The following is a 19258-nucleotide window of genomic DNA, read 5'->3' as shown; positions in this document are numbered from 1 at the left end:
ATGTAACAGCAGAATAGTGACTGCAGCTCTGGAGGTGACTGGAGGATGAGACACGATGTAACAGCAGAATAGTGACTTCAGCCCTGGAGGTGACGAAGATGATGTAACAGCAGAGTTGTAACTGCAGCTCTGGAGGTTACTGGAGGATGAGACATTATTTGAGCAGGTTAATCAGGAGATGAAGACAATGTGATGAGTTTTCTCCTCAGTGATCGGTCAGAGGTGTGGTCTCCTGACATTATCGACTTACAATATAAATAGTAAACCGCAGATCGTCGGTGGAGATGACGTGCATTGTTTCACAGAGAAAGAACAGTGAAACGACAATAAAGATACAGTGATGGGGAAAATTGCTTCAGAAAACCAACCTTAAAAAAAGGCAGCATGGGACTGCGCAGGAGGAGACACGCAGGAGGATCCGTGCAGGAGGATCCGCGCAGGAGGGGCCACGCAGAAGGATCCACGCAGGAGGGGCCACACAGGAGGATCTGCGCAGGAGGATCTGCGCAGGAGGGGCCACGCAGGAGGATCTGCGCAGGAGGGGCCATGCAGGAGGATTTGCGCACGAGGGGCCACGCTGGAGGATCTGCGCACGAGGGGCCACGCTGGAGGATCTACGCAGGTGGATCCGTGCAGGAGGATCCACGCAGGAGGGGCCGCGCAGGAGGGGCCACACTGGAGGATCCGCGCAGGAGGGGCCACACTGGAGGATCTGCGCAGGAGGGGCCACACTGGAGGATCTGCGCAGGAGGGGCCACGCTGGAAGATTTGCGCAGGAGGGGCCACGCTGGAGGATCTGCGCAGGAGGGGCCACGCTGGAGGATCTACGCTGGATTGGCCACATTAAAACATTTCACGTGACTGAAATTTTCCCAAGGAAATGACAAAATACGGCATTTAAAACAGCGCAAGAGCCAAAGCTAAAGGGGATCGGCCAAAGATGAACAGTGACGTAAAGTTAACTCATTAGCGCCAATTATTTGCTGCAAAACAAGGGGTAATCTTACAAATCTACAAGACTGTCCACATGTGGCCTCACAGCTTCCACCAGGACGGCATCACCCCGTTATCACCCCAGTAGCACAGATGGGCGCAGAGACGTCCGAGCAGACCCCAATTCAGCCCCTATAATTATGGAGCAGCGGAGCCGCTCTGCACAGTGCAGTGCACGCCGACAGCTGCTCGCCTACCTGCGGCTCATTCCGGCTGAGAGCGGAGTCATTAGACCGTGGCTGTTACCGCTAATGAGAGGAGGCAGAGGATGCTCAGCGGCGGCAGCTGCTCCCCACATGCGGCAGACATGACAGGACGATACGATCACTGATCATAATGGCAGTAATATACAGGTCAGACTCCACAATAATAATAGTAATTTCTTCCCTGGATTACTCAGGAGGATGAGCAGATCTCGTCATGCACTACAATGTGTCCATCCAGGTCTGCCTGCTTCATATTCTGAAGAATAGAATTAGGCTGGAGTCACACACAAGGTTGAAAAGTACGGACCGTATTTTACGTCCGTGATACGCATACATGGTCCCTAAATAGTGCTCCGTATGCCATCCGATGTCAGGGTGTGGCCGCGTATTTTTCTCATGTAAGCATCCGTATACCGTTTTTTTCTCGCAGGCTTGCAAAACGGACATATAATGGAGCCCAATGACAGGTTTTCAAATCCAAACGAAAGAATTGATATATACTCATAGAATACAGGGCTGTGGAGTCGGTAAGCCAAACCTGCGACTCCGACTCCGACTCCTCAATTTCCCTTACACCGACTCCGACTCCAACTCCGACTCCGACTCCACGACTCCGACTCCGACTCCCACACATATTGCTTATATTTAAGTGAAAAATTTATTGTAGTACGATGTGAACCTCAGACATTTAATCATTTTTATGATCCAATAATCAAGATATTTAGATAGAATAGAATATATATTGGTGTACTACCCGGTTTTCATTCTTTTTGGTACAGATACGATATGGATAGACAGATATGGATAAATGGATAGATAGAGCAGATTTCTAATCTGCTTTTGCTATTGAAAACATTATCTATGAGCTCAAAAGCCTTTCAGGTGATGCAGTTTTTTAAAAAGATAATCTGCTTTTGCAGCTGAAAAACGTATCCTCAAAAAACACAGGAAAAACGCTGTGTGTGAATGTAGCCTTAGATCAGGAATATAACAGCCATTTATAGGACATTTCATAACTTTCCCAAATTCCTATGAAAAAATATTCAGCACATCCTGCATTGAATTACTGTACCCAATTTATTATATATTTTAGGAGTCGGAGTCGGTCCATTTTATACCGACTCCAACTCCGACTCCGACTCCACCAAAATGAGCACCGACTCCGACTCCACGACTCCGACTCCACAGCCCTGATAGAATACACACTATATATATGTATATATATATATATATATATATATATATATATATATATATATATATATACATACATACATACATACATACACACACACATATATACATGTCATTGAGACATATATATATATATTTATATTTCACAGAGTTCTTCATAGCAGAATAGCCGCTAATTCAATTGCCGGCTTCTGTCAAATCATTCCCCAACCCGACATGAAATGACACATGGTTTACATACAGTAAACAATTTCATTTCATGTTTTTTTATATGTCCCTGACTAATAATTAGATGAGGGTTTCTGTGCCAAATTTGGGAGGTGTACGTGTTAATTTAAGGGGTTAATTCGTTGTAAAAAAATGCGTGGGCTCCCGCTGTAATTTGTCAACCAGAGAGGTAAAGCAGGTGAGTAAGGGTAGATTTTAATAGCCATGAGAGAGACCATTGTTTTTGCCCCCCTCCCCCCGGCTACAAAAATCTGCCGCAGACAACCCAGAAATGGCGCATCTATAAGATGCGCCAATTCTGGCGCTGATCCTCTCTATTCCCATTGCCCTGTAGGGGTGGCGAATGGGTTAATATAACAAAGGGTTAATGTCACCATTTGATTGTAAGGTGACATTAAGCCGATTAATAATGGAGAGGTGTCAATAAGACACCGATCCATTATTAACCCTATACTAAGAAAGGGTTAAAAACCACACACAGACATTAATTAAAAAGTCTTTTAATGAAATAAATACACCAAGATTTTGACAAATTTTTATTAGTCTGGTAATCCAAAATAAAATCATGACCTGCAACAAAAATAACAAAAAATTACTGATATCCTTACCTCTCCGCTGCTCAGTCATGTCCCACGCTGCAATCCATGAGAAGGGGTTAAATAGTTTACAATGAGGACCGGTGCTAATGCGACCAGCCCCACTGTAATCTACTACAAAATGAATTGATTCAGCTCTGCGCAGCCTCAATGGCTTCCTGTAGATGATCTAATTACCATGGGAAAGTTTCTGACTTTTTTCCCACGGTCATTAGTTCATTCACAGGTCAGCCGGGGACTCCCCGCAGTCTCAGTGATGTCAGCAGGAGTCCCCGGCTGATCTGTGAATGAACTAATGACCGTGGGAAAAAAGTCAGAAACTTTCCCACGGTAATTAGATCATCTACAGGAAGCCATTGGGGCTGCACAGAGCTGAATCAATTAATTTTGTAGTAGATTACAGTGAGGCTGGTCGCATTAGCACCGGTCCTCATTGTAAACTATTTAACCCCTTCTGATGGATTGCAGCGTGGGACATGACTGAACAGCGGAGAGGTAAGGATATAGGTGATTTTTTATGTTACTTTTGTTGCAGGTCATGGTTTTATTTTGGATTACCAGACTAATAAAAATTTGTCAAAAACTTGGTGTATTTATTTCATTAAAAGACTTTTTAATTAATGTCTGTGTGTGGTTTTTAACCCTTTCTTAGTATAGAGTTAATAATGGATCGGTGTCTTATTGACACCTCTCCATTATTAATCGGCTTAATGTCACCTTACAATCGAATGGTGACATTAACCCTTTGTTATATTAACCCATTCGCCACCCCTACAGGGCAATGGGAATAGAGAGGATAAGTGCCCGAACTGGCACACCTTATAGATGCGCCATTTCTGGGGCGTCTGAGGACAGATTTTTGTAGCCGGGGGGGGGGGCAAAAACAATGGTCTCTCTCATGGCTATTAAAATCTGCTTGCTTTACCTCTCTGGTTGACAAATTACAGCGGGAGCCCACGCATTTTTTTACAACGAATTAACCCCTTAAATTAACACCTACACCTTCCAAATTTGGCACACAAACCCTCATCTAATTACTAGTCAGGGACATATAAAAAAACACATGAAATGAAATGCTTTAGTGAATGTAAACCATGTGTCATTTCATGTCGGGTTGGGGAATGATTTGACAGAAGCCGGCAATTGAATTAGCGGCTATTCTGCTATGAAGAACTTTGTGAAATATAAATATATATATATATATATATATATATATATATATATGTGTGTGTCTCAATGACATGTATACGTGTGTATATATATATATATATATATATATACACCATATATATATATACACACACACACATGTATTCTGTGTGTCTAGATCTATTCATTCGTTTCTTTATTAAACCTGTCAGTGTGAGTTTACTGTATCGCGCACTGAATTGCCGGCTTTTCTAAAAGACACCGGGTGCGTATTTCTCGCAAGTCACACGTGTGGTCCGTGTGTAATCCGAATTTTTTGCGCACCCATAGACTTGCATTGGCGTACTACGGACGTAATACTCTGACAATCGCAGCATGCTGCGATTGGCATGGACCGTAGAAAATACGCAAGAAAAATACGGCTGATGGGAGTTGCCCCATAGAGAATCATTGGCCCGTGTGCAATGCGTTTTGTTATCGCCTCTCACTCGTCCGTATTCCTCTCTAGTGTGACGCCGGCCTTATGGTGAGGAGCAGGAACAGAATAAGCCAATCTGCGACTGCACATCAAGGTGACAACCGCCGCAAGTTGAGGCTGGCCAACAACCACTGTAAGGTGAGGCCACCTGACTGTTAAAACACGCTAGTGAGATGCAGCCCATTCACAGATATTCCTGACTACAGATGTTTTTTTACAACTATCTTTACGAAGCAACACAGAATGACTGTAAAAACCAAGCACATGAGCTGCTGGACATATACAGAGGTTGTTGGGGAGATGAAGGTCTCCTGCACATACACAGAGGATGTTGGGGAGATGAAGGCCTCCTGCACATACACAGAGGATGTTGGGGAGATGAAGGCCTCCTGCACATATACAGAGGATGTTGGGGAAATGAAGGCCTCCTGGACATATACAGAGGATGTTGGGGAGATGAAGGCCTCCTGCACATATACAGAGGATGTTGGGGAGATGAAGGCCTCCTGCACATATACAGAGGATGTTGGGGAGATGAAGGCCTCCTGCACATATACAGAGGATGTTGGGGAGATGAAGGCCTCCTGCACATATACAGAGGATGTTGGGGAGATGAAGGCCTCCTGCACATATACAGAGGATGTTGGGGAGATGAAGGCCTCCTGCACATACACAGAGGATGTTGGGGAGATGAAGGCCTCCTGCACATACACAGAGGATGTTGGGGAGATGAAGGCCTCCTGCACATATACAGAGGATGTTGGGGAAATGAAGGCCTCCTGGACATATACAGAGGATGTTGGGGAGATGAAGGCCTCCTGGACATATACAGAGGATGTTGGGGAGATGAAGGCCTCCTGCACATACACAGAGGATGTTGGGGAGATAAAGGCCTCCTGCACATATACAGAGGATGTTGGGGAAATGAAGGCCTCCTGGACATATACAGAGGATGTTGGGGAGATGAAGGCCTCCTGCACATATACAGAGGATGTTGGGGAGATGAAGGCCTCCTGCACATATACAGAGGATGTTGGGGAAATGAAGGCCTCCTGGACATATACAGAGGATGTTGGGGAGATGAAGGCCTCCTGCACATATACAGAGGGTGTTGGGGAGATGAAGGACTCCTGCACATACACAGAGGATGTTGGGGAGATGAAGGCCTCCTGCACATATACAGAGGATGTTGGGGAAATGAAGGCCTCCTGGACATATACAGAGGATGTTGGGGAGATGAAGGCCTCCTGCACATATACAGAGGATGTTGGGGAGATGAAGGCCTCCTGCACATACACAGAGGATGTGGGGGAGATGAAGGCCTCCTGCACATATACAGAGGATGTTGGGGAGATGAAGGCCTCCTGCACATATACAGAGGATTTTGGGGAGATGAAGGCCTCCTGCACATATACAGAGGATGTTGGGGAAATGAAGGCCTCCTGGACATATACAGAGGATGTTGGGGAGATGAAGGCCTCCTGCACATACACAGAGGATGTTGGGGAGATGAAGGCCTCCTGCACATATACAGAGGATGTTGGGGAGATGAAGGCCTCCTGCACATACACAGAGGATGTTGGGGAGATGAAGGCCTCCTGCACATATACAGAGGATGTTGGGGAGATGAAGGCCTCCTGCACATATACAGAGGATGTTGGGGAGATGAAGGCCTCCTGCACATATACAGAGGATGTTGGGGAGATGAAGGCCTCCTGGACATATACAGAGGATGTTGGGGAGATGAAGGCCTCCTGCACATATACAGAGGATGTTGGAGAAATGAAGGCCTCCTGCACATACACAGAGGATGTTGGGGAGATGAAGGCCTCCTGCACATATACAGAGGATGTTGGGGAAATGAAGGCCTCCTGGACATATACAGAGGATGTTGGGGAGATGAAGGCCTCCTGCACATATACAGAGGATTTTGGGGAGATGAAGGCCTCCTGCACATATACAGAGGATGTTGGGGAAATGAAGGCCTCCTGGACATATACAGAGGATGTTGGGGAGATGAAGGCCTCCTGCACATACACAGAGGATGTTGGGGAGATGAAGGCCTCCTGCACATATACAGAGGATGTTGGGGAGATGAAGGCCTCCTGCACATACACAGAGGATGTTGGGGAGATGAAGGCCTCCTGCACATATACAGAGGATGTTGGGGAGATGAAGGCCTCCTGCACATATACAGAGGATGTTGGGGAGATGAAGGCCTCCTGCACATATACAGAGGATGTTGGGGAGATGAAGGCCTCCTGGACATATACAGAGGATGTTGGGGAGATGAAGGCCTCCTGCACATATACAGAGGATGTTGGAGAAATGAAGGCCTCCTGCACATACACAGAGGATGTTGGGGAGATGAAGGCCTTCTGCACATATACAGAGGATGTTGGGGAGATGAAGGCCTCCTGGACATATACAGAGGATGTTGGGGAGATGAAGGCCTCCTGCACATATACAGAGGATGTTGGGGAGATGAAGGCCTCCTGCACATATACAGAGGATGTTGGGGAGATGAAGGCCTCCTGCACATACACAGAGGATGTTGGGGAGATGAAGGCCTCCTGCACATACACAGAGGATGTTGGGGAGATGAAGGCCTCCTGCACATATACAGAGGATGTTGGGGAGATGAAGGCCTCCTGCACATATACAGAGGATGTTGGTGAGATGAAGGCCTCCTGCACATATACAGAGGATGTTGGGGAGATGAAGGCCTCCTGCACATATACAGAGGATGTTGTGGAGATGAAGGCCTCCTGCACATATACAGAGGATGTTGGGGAGATGAAGACCTCCCGCACATACACAGAGGATGTTGGGGAGATGAAGACCTCCCGCACATACACAGAGGATGTTGGGGAGATGAAGGCCTCTTCTATCATTTGGCATAAGCATTTTTCATATGTTACACATATGTCCAGGAGGCCCCACGCACATTTGTGGATTTTACTCACTTAGGGCTTGTTCACATGGTGCATTTCTGCCGTGTTTTTTCACACTTTTTTTTGCTTCGGAAAAAGCGCAGTGTTTTACAGCAGCAGCAGCAGCAGAGTGCTCAGATTTCTGAGATCTGCACTCGCTGCTTATTTATTCCTTCCAGTTTTTCTGCGGTTTAGCCGGCGGGTTTCCCCTGCGGTTTGACACCTGTCATGGAGCAGGTGCCAAACCGCAGCGGAATCTACACAAAGAATTGACATGCTGCGGTTTTGAAACCTCAGCAAATCCGCGCGAAAAAATCCGCACTGTCTGCACAGCGGTTTTCATTTTCCATTGATTTTAATGGTACTGTACACCGCAGCAGAATCCGCAGAGTGTGCACACACCCATAAAATGTTTATTTAAATCTGTGGCGTTGATTCTTTCTGCAATTTCCAGAATTTTATACTCATTCAGAACGGGAATGCCCAGGGGTTCACATACCTATGGTAAGATTACAAAAAATGTGTCGCAGAACAATGGAACAAGGAAAAAACTTGGCACAAATTCTGTTTGTGCACTTTAGTTTTTTTCCTCCCTTTATCCAAAGAGCTATAAGGGCATGTGCCCACGATCAGTAATTGCTGCGGGTTGGACCCTGCATCCTTGTGCAGAGTCAAACCCGCAGCATCCAAATGTTACAGCATAGTGGATAGATTTCAAGAAATCCCATGTCCGCTATATGTGCACTGGCGCCTGCAGCTCACCCGCGGAGATGGATATGCGGTGCGTCTCTCCAGACTGCAGTATGTGTATTTATCTTGCGGAGATGTGAGTCTCCACAAGATGAATTTCACCCATACAATGTATTGGACGCAGTGAATCCGCACGGTTAATAGATCACAGAGGAGTCACCTGCATTCAATAGCCGGCAGAGGGCATGTGCTGCGTCCACAGCACTGCCAATTGCTGAACCTTGCATCCATCATCACTCACACAAAATACAATAAGAGTCTATACTAGCGCATGGCCGAGGGGGCCATGCGAGCTTTTTATAGCAGTGTCCTTCCGGGACCTTCCTGATGGTCCAATCCGAGCTGCTTGAGGACCTGAGCATGCTCAGTAGGCTGCAAAAAGGACTTGGCCTCCGGAGATGCTCGTTGCTGACTAGTGCGGATTGCTAAAGCTGACAGCACTAGCCTGAGCAAGACGTCGGGATCGACACCTTTGCTGAGCAAGCTCCTCTGCGGCCGGGACTGAGTAGGAGACCGCAGATGGCAAGGCTCAGGATTTCCCCTGACTTTTTGCACTCTGTATTTGTATTTTTATTTAATCTTGAATTTTATCCATGTAAAATTTGGTACCATATGTATCATTGCTGCATAATTTTTGCATAATTTTTTGCACTTTATTATTTTTGTGACAATTGAATGTTCAGCTTATTTAGACCAATGCCTGTAAGACACTTAACCCTGTAATTATCCTGCTTTTAGTAGTTTTACTCTGATTTTTTATTGTACCAATAAATTATTATATGGTGTAATATACTCTATTCCGATCTTGCTTTAATTATACTTAGATAGATTTGGTGTTTATATCACCTAAAAACATGCAAGATTTCTGGCTCTCACAGACCTGTAACTTCTTCTGTAAGAGTCTCCTCTTTCCTCCACTCATTACCTGTAGTAATGGCACCTGTTTGAACTTGTTATCAGTATAAAAGACACCTGTTCACAACCTCAAACAGTCTGACTCCAAACTCCACTATGGTGAAGACCAAAGAGCTGTCGGAGGACACCAGAAACAAAATTGTAGCCCTGCACCAGGCTGGCAAGACTGAATCTGCAATAGGCAAGCAGCTTGGTGTGATGAAATTAACTGTGGGAGCAATAAGAAAATGGAAGACAGACCACTGATAATCTTCATCGATCTGGGGCTCCACGCAAGATCTTACCCCGTGGGGTCAAAAGGATCACAAGAAAGGTGAGGAAAAATCACAGAACCACACGGGGGGACCTAGTGAATGATCTGCACAGAGCTAGGACCACCATAACAAAGGCTACCAGGAGGAACACACTACGCCACCAGGGACTCAGATCCTGCAGTGCCAGACGTGTCCCCCTGTTTAAGCCAGTATATGTGCGGGCCCGTCTGAAGTTTGCTAGAGAGCATTTAGATTATCCAGAAGAGAATTGGGACAATGTCATATGGTCTGCTGAATCCAAAGTAGAACTGTTTGGTAGAAAAAAAACTTGTCGTGTTTGGAGGAGACAGAATGCTGAGTTACATCCAAAGAACACCATACCTACTGTGAAGCTTGGGGGTGGCTACATCATACTTTGGGGCTGTTTCTCTGCAAATAGACCAGGACAACTGATCCGTGTACATGAAAGAATGAATGGGGACATGTATAGTGAGATTTTGAGTGCAAACCTCCTTCTATCAGCAAGGGCATTAAAGATGAAACATGGATGGGTCTTTCAGCATGATAATGATCCCAAGTACACCGCCAGGGCAATGAAGTAGTGGCTTCATAAGAAGCATATGAAGGTCTTGGAGTGGCGTAGCCAGTCTCCAAATCTCAACCCCATAGAAAACCTTTGGAGGGATCTGAATGTTCGTGTTGACCAGCGACAGGTCCAAAACATCACTACTCTAGAGGAGATCTGCATGGAGGAATGCGCCAACATACCACCAACAGTGTGTGCCAACTATGTGAAGACTTACAGGATCGTTTGACCTGTCATTGCCAACAAAGGATATACAGTATAACAAAATATTGAGATAAACTTTTGTTAATGACCAAATACTTATTTTCCACCATAATTTAAAAAATAAATCTTCCCAAATCAGACAAGGTAATTTTCTGGATTTGTTTTCTCTTTTTGACTCATAGTTGTGGTCTACCTATGATGTCAATTACAGGTCTCTCTCATCTTTATAAGTGGGAGAACTTGCACAGTTGGTGGCTGACTAAACACTTTTTTTCCCCACTGTAATTCTAAGCGGTATGTGTGGAGAAAAACAGGCACTGCTCATCATCTGCCCAATACGGTCCCAACAGTGAAACATGGTGGTGGCAACATCATGCTATGGGGGTGTTTTTCAGCTGCAGGGACAGGACGACTGGTTGCAATTGAAGGAAACATAAATGCGGCCAAGTACAGAGATATCCTGGATAAAAACCTCTTCCAGAGTGCTCTGGATCTCAGACTTGGCCGAAGGTTCACCTTCCAACAAGACCATGACACTAAGAACACAGCTAAAATAACAAAGGAGTGGCATCAGAATAACTCTGTGACCATTCCTGACTGGCCCAGCCAGAGCCCTGACCTAAACCCAATTGAGCATCTCTGGAGGGACCTGAAAATGGCTGTCCACCAACGTTCACCATCCAACCTGACGGAACTGGAGAGGATCTGCAAGGAAGAATGGCGGAGGATCCCCAATTCCAGGGGTGAAAAATTTGTGGCATCATTCCCAAGAATACTCATGGCTGTACTAGCTCAAAAGGTGCTTATACTCAATACTGAGCAAAGGGGCTGAATACTTATGACCATGGGATATTTCAGTTTTTCTTTTTTAATAAATTTGCAAAAATGTCTAAGTTTTGTTTTTTTTCAGTCAAGATGGGGTGCAGAAGAGTGTACATTAATGAGAAAAAATGAACTTTTTTGCATTTACTAAATGCTGTAATGAAACAAAGAGTGAAAAATGTAAAGGGGTCTGAATACTTTCCGTACCCATGTCCGTTTCTTACCTTCAGCAGGGGCCGCAGAACGTCCCACACACGTGCATACCCATAACACACATGGATGTCATCCGTGTGACACACACCGGCGCCAGGGAAGAAGCATTACAGTAAGTTTCCCAATGCCGGGTGCTGAAGGCAGCTCTCATCATTCTCCCCTGCTCTGTCAGCGATCAGCGCACGCAGGGGAGAATGATGAGAGTTGTATTCAAGAGATAGCAATGATGGCAGGCGGCAGCTGATGGGACTATTAATCCCATCAGCTTACGCCTGCTGTCGCTAATAACAGCGACAGCAGGAGCAGCTGATCAGAGTATTCCTCACCCTCCGCCTGCTCTATATATATATATATATATATATATATATATATATATAAAATTGAATGTATGTATGTGTGTATCACCAAACATCTTTCATTTTACCAGAGCTGTTCAAAAGTAGCTGAGCTGTGGTTGGTTGCTATGAGCAAGTTTTTCCACTTGACAACACCTCACAGACACTGACATGGTGGGAGAAATGTAGCATCCCCGGGAACATAAGCTCCAGCCACTGTCTGCCCCCCTGAAAGGAGCAGAGAGCACATGACAGAAATGAATCCCCCCCTCCCCGCCCATATCCCCATCACACATCCTCCATCCTATAGGCACATCTTCCCTCTTAAAGGGATCATTGGTATGGAAGTCAGAGCAAATCCATCCAGGGCTTTGGTTTTGACCCCAGGCCTCTCTTAAAAGGATCCCTGGTATGGAAGTTAGGACCTTTCCACTCAGCTGTGTGGTTCTGACCCCAGGGTCTCTTAAAGGGATCATTGGTCTGGAAGTTAGGGCAAATCCACTCTGCGCTTTGGTACTGACCCCAGGCTTTTCTTAAAGGGATCTCCGGTATGGAAGTCAGGGCAAATCCATCCAGCACTTTGGTTCTCACACCAGGCTCTCTTAAAGGGATCTCCGGTATGGAAGTCAGGGCAAATCCCTCAGCGCTCTGATTCTGACCCCAGGGTTCTATTAAAGGAATCATTGGTCTGGAAGTTAGGGCAAATGCACTCTGCGCTTTGGTGCTGACCCCAGGCCTTTCTTAAAGGGATCTCCGGTATGGAAGTCAGGGCAAATCCATCCAGCACTTTGGTTCTCACCCCAGGCTCTCTTAAAGGGATCTCCTGTACGGAAGTTAGGGCAAATCCCTCAGCGCTCTAATTCTGACCCCAGGGTTCTATTAAAGGGATCATTGGTATGCAAGTCACGGCAAATCCACTCAGCGCTCTGGTTCTGATCCCAGTCTCTCTTAGGGTATGTGCACACGCTGCGGATTCTGCTGCGAATCCGCAGCAGTTCCGCAGACAGTGTACAGTATAATGTTATCCTATGGGTTTTCAAATCCGCAGTGCACATGCTGCGTTATTTTCTGTGCGGAAAAGCTGCGGTTTGAAATCTTTCTGCGGATTCCGCTGTGGTTTGACACCTATTCCATTGTCCAGGTGTCAAACCGCAGGGGAAAACCGCTGGCCAATCCGCAGGAAAACCGCAGGTCACTTTACCTGTGGTTTTACTTGCGGATCCGCACGGAAAAATCCGCAGGTGCATCCGCAGCGTGTGCACGCAGCATTAAAGGGATTCCCGGTATGGAAGTGAGGGCAAATCCACTTTGCGCTTTGGTACTGACCCCAGGCCTCCCTTTAAGGGATCTCCGGTATGAAAGTTAGGGTAAATCCCTCAGCACTCTGATTCTCACCCCAGGCTTCTCTTAAAGGGATCATTGGTATGGAAGTCAGGACAAATCCACTCAGCGCTCTAGTTCTGACCCCAGGCCTCTCTTAAAGGGATCCCCGGTTCTGACCCCAGGCTGACGGGATGATGTGGGATATTAGGGGTAGTAGTCTGGTCGCTCTGGCTCATGGGATGATGTGGGATATTAGGGGTAGTAGTCCAGTGGCTCTGGCGGACGGGATGATGCGGGATATTAGGGGTAGTAGTCTGGTGGCTCTGGCTGACGGGATGATGCGGGATATTAGGGGTAGTAGTCTGGTGGCTCTGGCTGATGCGGGATATTAGGGGTAGTAGTCTAGTGGCTCTGGCTGATGGGATGTTAGTAGTAGTAGTCCGGCAGCTTTGTCTGACAGAATGATGTTGGATATTAGTGGTAGTAGTCCGGTAGCTTTGGCTGACGGGATGATGTGGGATATTAGGGGTAGTAGTCCGGTGGCTCTGGCTGACGGGATGATGTGGGATATTAGTGGTAGTAGTCCGGTGGCTCTGGCTGATAGGATGATGTGGGATATTAGGGGGAGTAGTCTGGTGGCTCTGGCTGACGGGATGATGTGGGATATTAGTGGTAGTAGTCCGGCGTCTGTGACGGGATGATGTGGGATATTAGGGGGAGTAGTCCGGTAGCTCTGGCTGACGGGATGATGTGGGATATTAGTGGTAGTAGTCCGGTGGCTCTGGCTGACGGGATGATGTGGGATATTAGGGGTAGTTGTCCGGCGTCTGTGACGGGATGATGTGGGATATTAGGGGTAGTAGTCCGGTGGCTCTGGCTGACGGGATGATGTGGGATATTAGGGGTAGTAGTCTGGTGGCTCTGGCTGACGGGATGATGTGGGATATTAGTGGTAGTAGTCCGGCGTCTGTGACGGGATGATGTGGGATATTAGGGGGAGTAGTCCGGTAGCTCTGGCTGACGGGATGATGTGGGATATTAGTGGTAGTAGTCCGGTGGCCCTGGCTCACGGGACGATGTGGTATATTAGGGGTAGTAGTCCGGTGGCTCTGGCTGACGGGATGATGTGGGATATTAGGGGTAGACGGGATGATGTGGGATATTATAGTGAATGTGGCTATGTGGAGTGGGTGGGGCTCTACACTCAGATATATATATATATATATATATATATAATCATTATAATTTGTTATAACTAACCGTAGTTAGTTACTATGCCCGGGCAGCGCCGGGCTCTTCAGCTAGTATAGTATGAAAAAGACCGAAATTTCAGAAAAGGACAATAGAAAAGGCATGTCAGTCATATATTGTGCCTGTACTTCTAGTAAATAAATGAAAAACGTGGAGTGGGGTTCCCTGTGTTTTGTATAACCAGCCAGGCAAAACTCACAGCTGGGGGTTGCAACCCTCAACTGTGAGCTTCGGCAAGGCTGGTTATCAAGAGTAGCGGGGTCCCCACACTGTATTTTTTAATTAAATTTTTTTTTTTTTTTTTTTTTAAACGGCGCGGGGGGGCACCCCCATTTTTGACAACCAGCCTTACTAAAGCAGACAGCTGGGGCTGGTATTCTCAGGAGCCATTGATATAGACCTCCCCAGTCTAAAAATAGCAGCCCGCAGCTGCCCAGAAAAGGCGCTTTGCCTGACTCTTCTCACTAGCACTGTAGCGGTGGCAAGTGGGGTTCATATTTGTGGGGTTCATGTCACCTTTGTATTGTCGGGTGACATCAAGTCCATGGCTTAGTAATGGATAGGCGTCTATAAGATGACAGCTCAGGGTTGCAGCCCCCAGCTGTGAATTTTTTTAAATAATTTATTTACAGTGCAGGATCTGGCTGATGAATACTCCGATCAGCCACTCCTGCTGTTACTGTGCTGTGGCAGCATTTGCAGGCTCATGGGAGTAATAGTCCAATCAGCCACCACCTGCTGTCATTGTTATCCCATGAATATAACGTTCATCATTCTCCCCAGTTCGCGCTGATCGCCGGCGCGTGTGCCGCAAGTATTACACACGGACCTTGTCCTCTGTGGTACCATTTTTTTTTCCAGTACCGGAAAAACAAAACGGATGTGTGAAACTGGCCCAAGTCTGCGAACCTAAGTTGTAGACAGGGGAGATGGAGACACTAAGAAATGGGCAAAAACCATGCCTGAACTTGATGGATTGCCAAAGATCAGCGCAGCCCCACTGAGGAAAGGCTATTGCCCAGTACAATAACTCCCATCAGGAAGGAAACCCTCAGAAGCAATAGAGTTCAGATGGTGCTATAAGACCGATCCGTAGAGTAGGGCACAACATTCACTGGACTGGGAGTCATGCACATCAGTCGTTTCTAGTGACGTCCACCACTATATGATGGGCAATGCTCACAGACATGATGGTATGCCATGGGCACCATTTCTCCATCAGCTGGGTCCTGCACCCACCACCAAGTCATCCACTGCACACCAACCCCGAATCGGTAATGTCACCAGACGTGGATAAAATATTCAGACGTTCCTTACCGTCCCCATTATTCAAAACAAATGTGAAGAAAAGGATCCGAGGCTTTGGAATCTATCATCAACATCTTCTGTACTGACAGAGATAAGCGGCTGCTAAAGGGGTCTGCAGCCAAAAGAGGGGGTACACTGTGTAGTTGGGAGGTGCAGTGCCTGCAGTGTAGCTGGGTGCAGTGTAGCCTGGGGTGCAGTCTAGGTGCTTTTACTTTGTAGCCGGGGGGGTGCAGTGCCTGCAGTGTAGGTGGGTGCACTGTGTAGCCGAGGGAGTGCAGTGTAGGTGCATGTACTGTGTAGCCGGGGGGTTCAGTGCCTGCAGTGTAGCTGGGTGCAGTGTAGGTGCATGCACTGTGTAGCGGGGGGGAGGGGTTGTATGTGCAGTGCCTGCAGTGTAGCTGGGTGCAGTGCAGCTGGGGGTGCAGTGCCTGCGGTGTAACTGGGTGCAGTGTAGGTGCATGCACTGTGTACCGACCGGGGACGTGGGTGGGTTGTATGTGCAGTGCCTGCAGTGTAGCTGCGTGCTGTGTAGTCGGGGGGGGGGTGCAATGTAGCTGGTTACAGTGTAGGTGCATGCACTGTGTAGGGCGGGGGTGCAGTGCCTGGGGCATAGCTGGGTGCAGAGTAGGGGGGGTGCAGTGCCTGCAATGTAGCTGGGTGCATGCACTGTGTAGGGGGGGGGGGGGGGTGTGCAGTGCCTGCAGTGTAGCTGGTGCACTGTGTAGCATGGGGGGGTGCAATGCCTGCAATGTAGCTGGGTGCACTGTGTAGCTGGGGGGGTGTCAGCGCACTCCATGTGTCTCTGTGTTGTGACTTACATCAGCTGCCACGTGTTGCAGTGTTGTCTGTCAGGCTCCGCCCCCGCACGTGGTGTGCAAAGTTGGGAACAGCCCCGCCCCATGAAGAGCACTGAAGCCCAAAGATCCTGGGAGATGGGGGGATTGCGCCCCCTAATCCCTCATTACCCCAGACTGCAAGCACCAGACCCCAGAGGACCCCCCCAGACAGCAGAGCACCAGACCCCAGAGGACCCACCCAGACAGAAGAGGACCCCCCCCAGACAGCAGAGCACCAGACCCCAGAGGACCCCCCCAGACAGAAGAGGACCCCCCCAGACAGCAGAGCACCAGACTCCAGAGGACCCACCCAGACTGCAGAAGAGCACCAGACCCCAGAGGACCCCCCCAGACAGAAGAGGACCTCCCCCCAGACAGCAGAGCACCAGACCCCAGAGGACCCCCCCAGACTGCAGAGCACCAGATCCCAGAGGACCACCCCCAGACTGCAGAGCACCAGACCCCAGAGGACCCCCCAGACTGCAGAGCACCAGACCCCAGAGGACCCCCCCAGACTGCAGAGCACCAGACCCCAGAGGACCCCCCCAGACTGCAGAGCACCAGACCCCAGAGGACCCCCCAGACTGCAGAGCACCAGACCCCAGAGGACCCCCCCAGACAGCAGAGCACCAGACCCCAGAGGACCCCCCCAGACAGCAGAGCACCAGACCCCAGAGGACCCCCCCAGACAGCAGAGCACCAGACCCCAGAGGACCCCCCAAACAGCAGAGCACCAGACCCCAGAGGACCCCCCAGACTGCAGAGCACCAGACCCCAGAGGACCCCCCCAGACTGCAGAGCACCAGACCCCAGAGGACCCCCCCAGACTGCAGAGCACCAGACCCCAGAGGACCCCCCAGACTGCAGAGCACCAGACCCCAGAGGACCCCCCCAGACAGCAGAGCACCAGACCCCAGAGGACCCCCCCAGACAGCAGAGCACCAGACCCCAGAGGACCCCCCCAGACAGCAGAGCACCAGACCCCAGAGGACCCCCCAGACTGCAGCGTACTAAAACAGCTTTACAGCGCTATATAGAGACCTCACTGACGGCGCTATATGCGGAGCGCACATCTACAGGCTGTGACTTGTGTGTAGGCTACATGATCGCACGTGTGCACCGAACCGGGGTCCGACAGTGGAGGCTCTTACCATGCTGCGAGTGGCCCCTGGAAGTGTCCGTGGGCTGAGTGGCCCCTGGCTCCCGGACTGTCTCTTGTGCAGTGGCCCCTGGCTCCCGCACTGTCTCTTCTGCAGTGGCCCCTGGCTCCCGCACTGTCTCTTCTGCAGTGGCCCCTGGCTCCCGCACTGTCTCTTCTGCAGTGGCCCCTGGCTCCCGCACTGTCTCTTGTGCAGTGGCCCCTGGCTCCCGCACTGTCTCTTGTGCAGTGGCCCCTGGCTCCCGCACTGTCTCTTCTGCAGTGGCCCCTGGCTCCCGCACTGTCTCTTCTGCAGTGGCCCCTGGCTCCCGGACTGTCTCTTGTGCAGTGGCCCCTGGCTCCCGCACTGTCTCTTGTGCAGTGGCCCCTGGCTCCCGCACTGTCTCTTGTGCAGTGGCCCCTGGCTCCCGCACTGTCTCTTGTGCAGTGGCCCCTGGCTCCCGCACTGTCTCTTCTGCAGTGGCCCCTGGCTCCCGCACTGTCTCTTCTGCAGTGGCCCCTGGCTCCCGCACTGTCTCTTCTGCAGTGGCCCCTGGCTCCGGGGAGACGCTGCTCTCTCTAGCGACCAACTGTCACTGTCAGACGGCTTTTCTTAAAGGCGCAGTTGCATCATCTTCGGGCTGTGGAGGAGGAGGGCCCTGATCGCCCCGGCCCCCAACCCCAGCTCCTCCTGTTACTACTGAGAAGCGGCTGGGACCGAGAAGACTCCCTCCCCTTAGACGTGACAGGCGGTTGTGGCACCGGCAGCCTCTGTGGAGTGCGAGCTCTTGGGGGGCAGTCACGTGACGCTGGCTCTCCAGTCACACACAGTGGAGCGCTCCGGACACTTGTTACTAGGATTCATTCATTCATTCATTTCTTCGTTCCTGGCGAGGAAAAGCCGAGAACTGTACTGAGACTAGGACAAGTTATACTGGGGGAGAGGAGGCATCAGCACCATCATCATATATTATCAGTGATATCGTGTAGCGATGATTATATCGATGTTATCGTGTAGAGATGATTCTACCGGTGTTATCGTGTAGAGATGATTCTGTTCTGTCGGTGTTATCGTGTAGCGATGATTCTGTCGGTGTTATCGTGTAGAGATGATTCTGTCGGTGATATCGTGTAGCGATGATTATATCGATGTTATCGTGTAGAGATGATTCTGTCGGTGTTATCGTGTAGCGATGATTCTGTCGGTGTTATCGTGTAGAGATGATTCTGCCGGTGTTCTCGTGTAGCGATGATTCTGTCGGTGTTATCGTGTAGAGATGATTCTGTCGGTGTTATCGTGTAGCGATGATTCTGTCGATGTTATCGTGTAGAGATGATTCTGTCGGTGTTATCGTGTAGCGATGATTCTGTCGGTGTTATCGTGTAGCGATGATTCTGTCGGTGTTATCGTGTAGAGATGATTCTGTCGGTGTTATCGTGTAGCGATGATTCTGTCGATGTTATCGTGTAGAGATGATTCTGTCGGTGTTATCGTGTAGCGATGATTCTGTCGATGTTATCGTGTAGAGATGATTCTGTCGGTGTT

General features: G+C 48.9%; 1 protein-coding gene across 5 annotated transcripts in view; it reads right to left on the bottom strand.

Moving 5' to 3' along the window:
- Positions 1-18356, bottom strand: part of SLC6A9 (solute carrier family 6 member 9) — a 280632-nt gene extending 262276 nt beyond the window's left edge. For 3 of the 5 annotated variants that reach the window (XM_073564874.1, XM_073564871.1, XM_073564875.1), the window contains exon 1: positions 17726-18356. The gene's annotated coding sequence lies outside the window, so the exon portion shown is untranslated. Of the gene's footprint in view, positions 1-15747; positions 15766-17725 lie in introns of those variants that run through there. The other 2 variants (XM_073564873.1, XM_073564877.1) reach the window with 1 other exon arrangement.
- Positions 18357-19258: the final 902 nt, after the last annotated feature.

The sequence above is a fragment of the Dendrobates tinctorius genome, unplaced genomic scaffold, assembly GCF_039654945.1.
Source record: "Dendrobates tinctorius isolate UK_male_01 unplaced genomic scaffold, ASM3965494v1 ptg000497l, whole genome shotgun sequence".
Taxonomy (NCBI): domain Eukaryota; kingdom Metazoa; phylum Chordata; class Amphibia; order Anura; family Dendrobatidae; genus Dendrobates; species Dendrobates tinctorius.
Note: the sequence above shows the minus strand (reverse complement) of the source record. Positions and strands in the feature narration are given on the sequence as shown.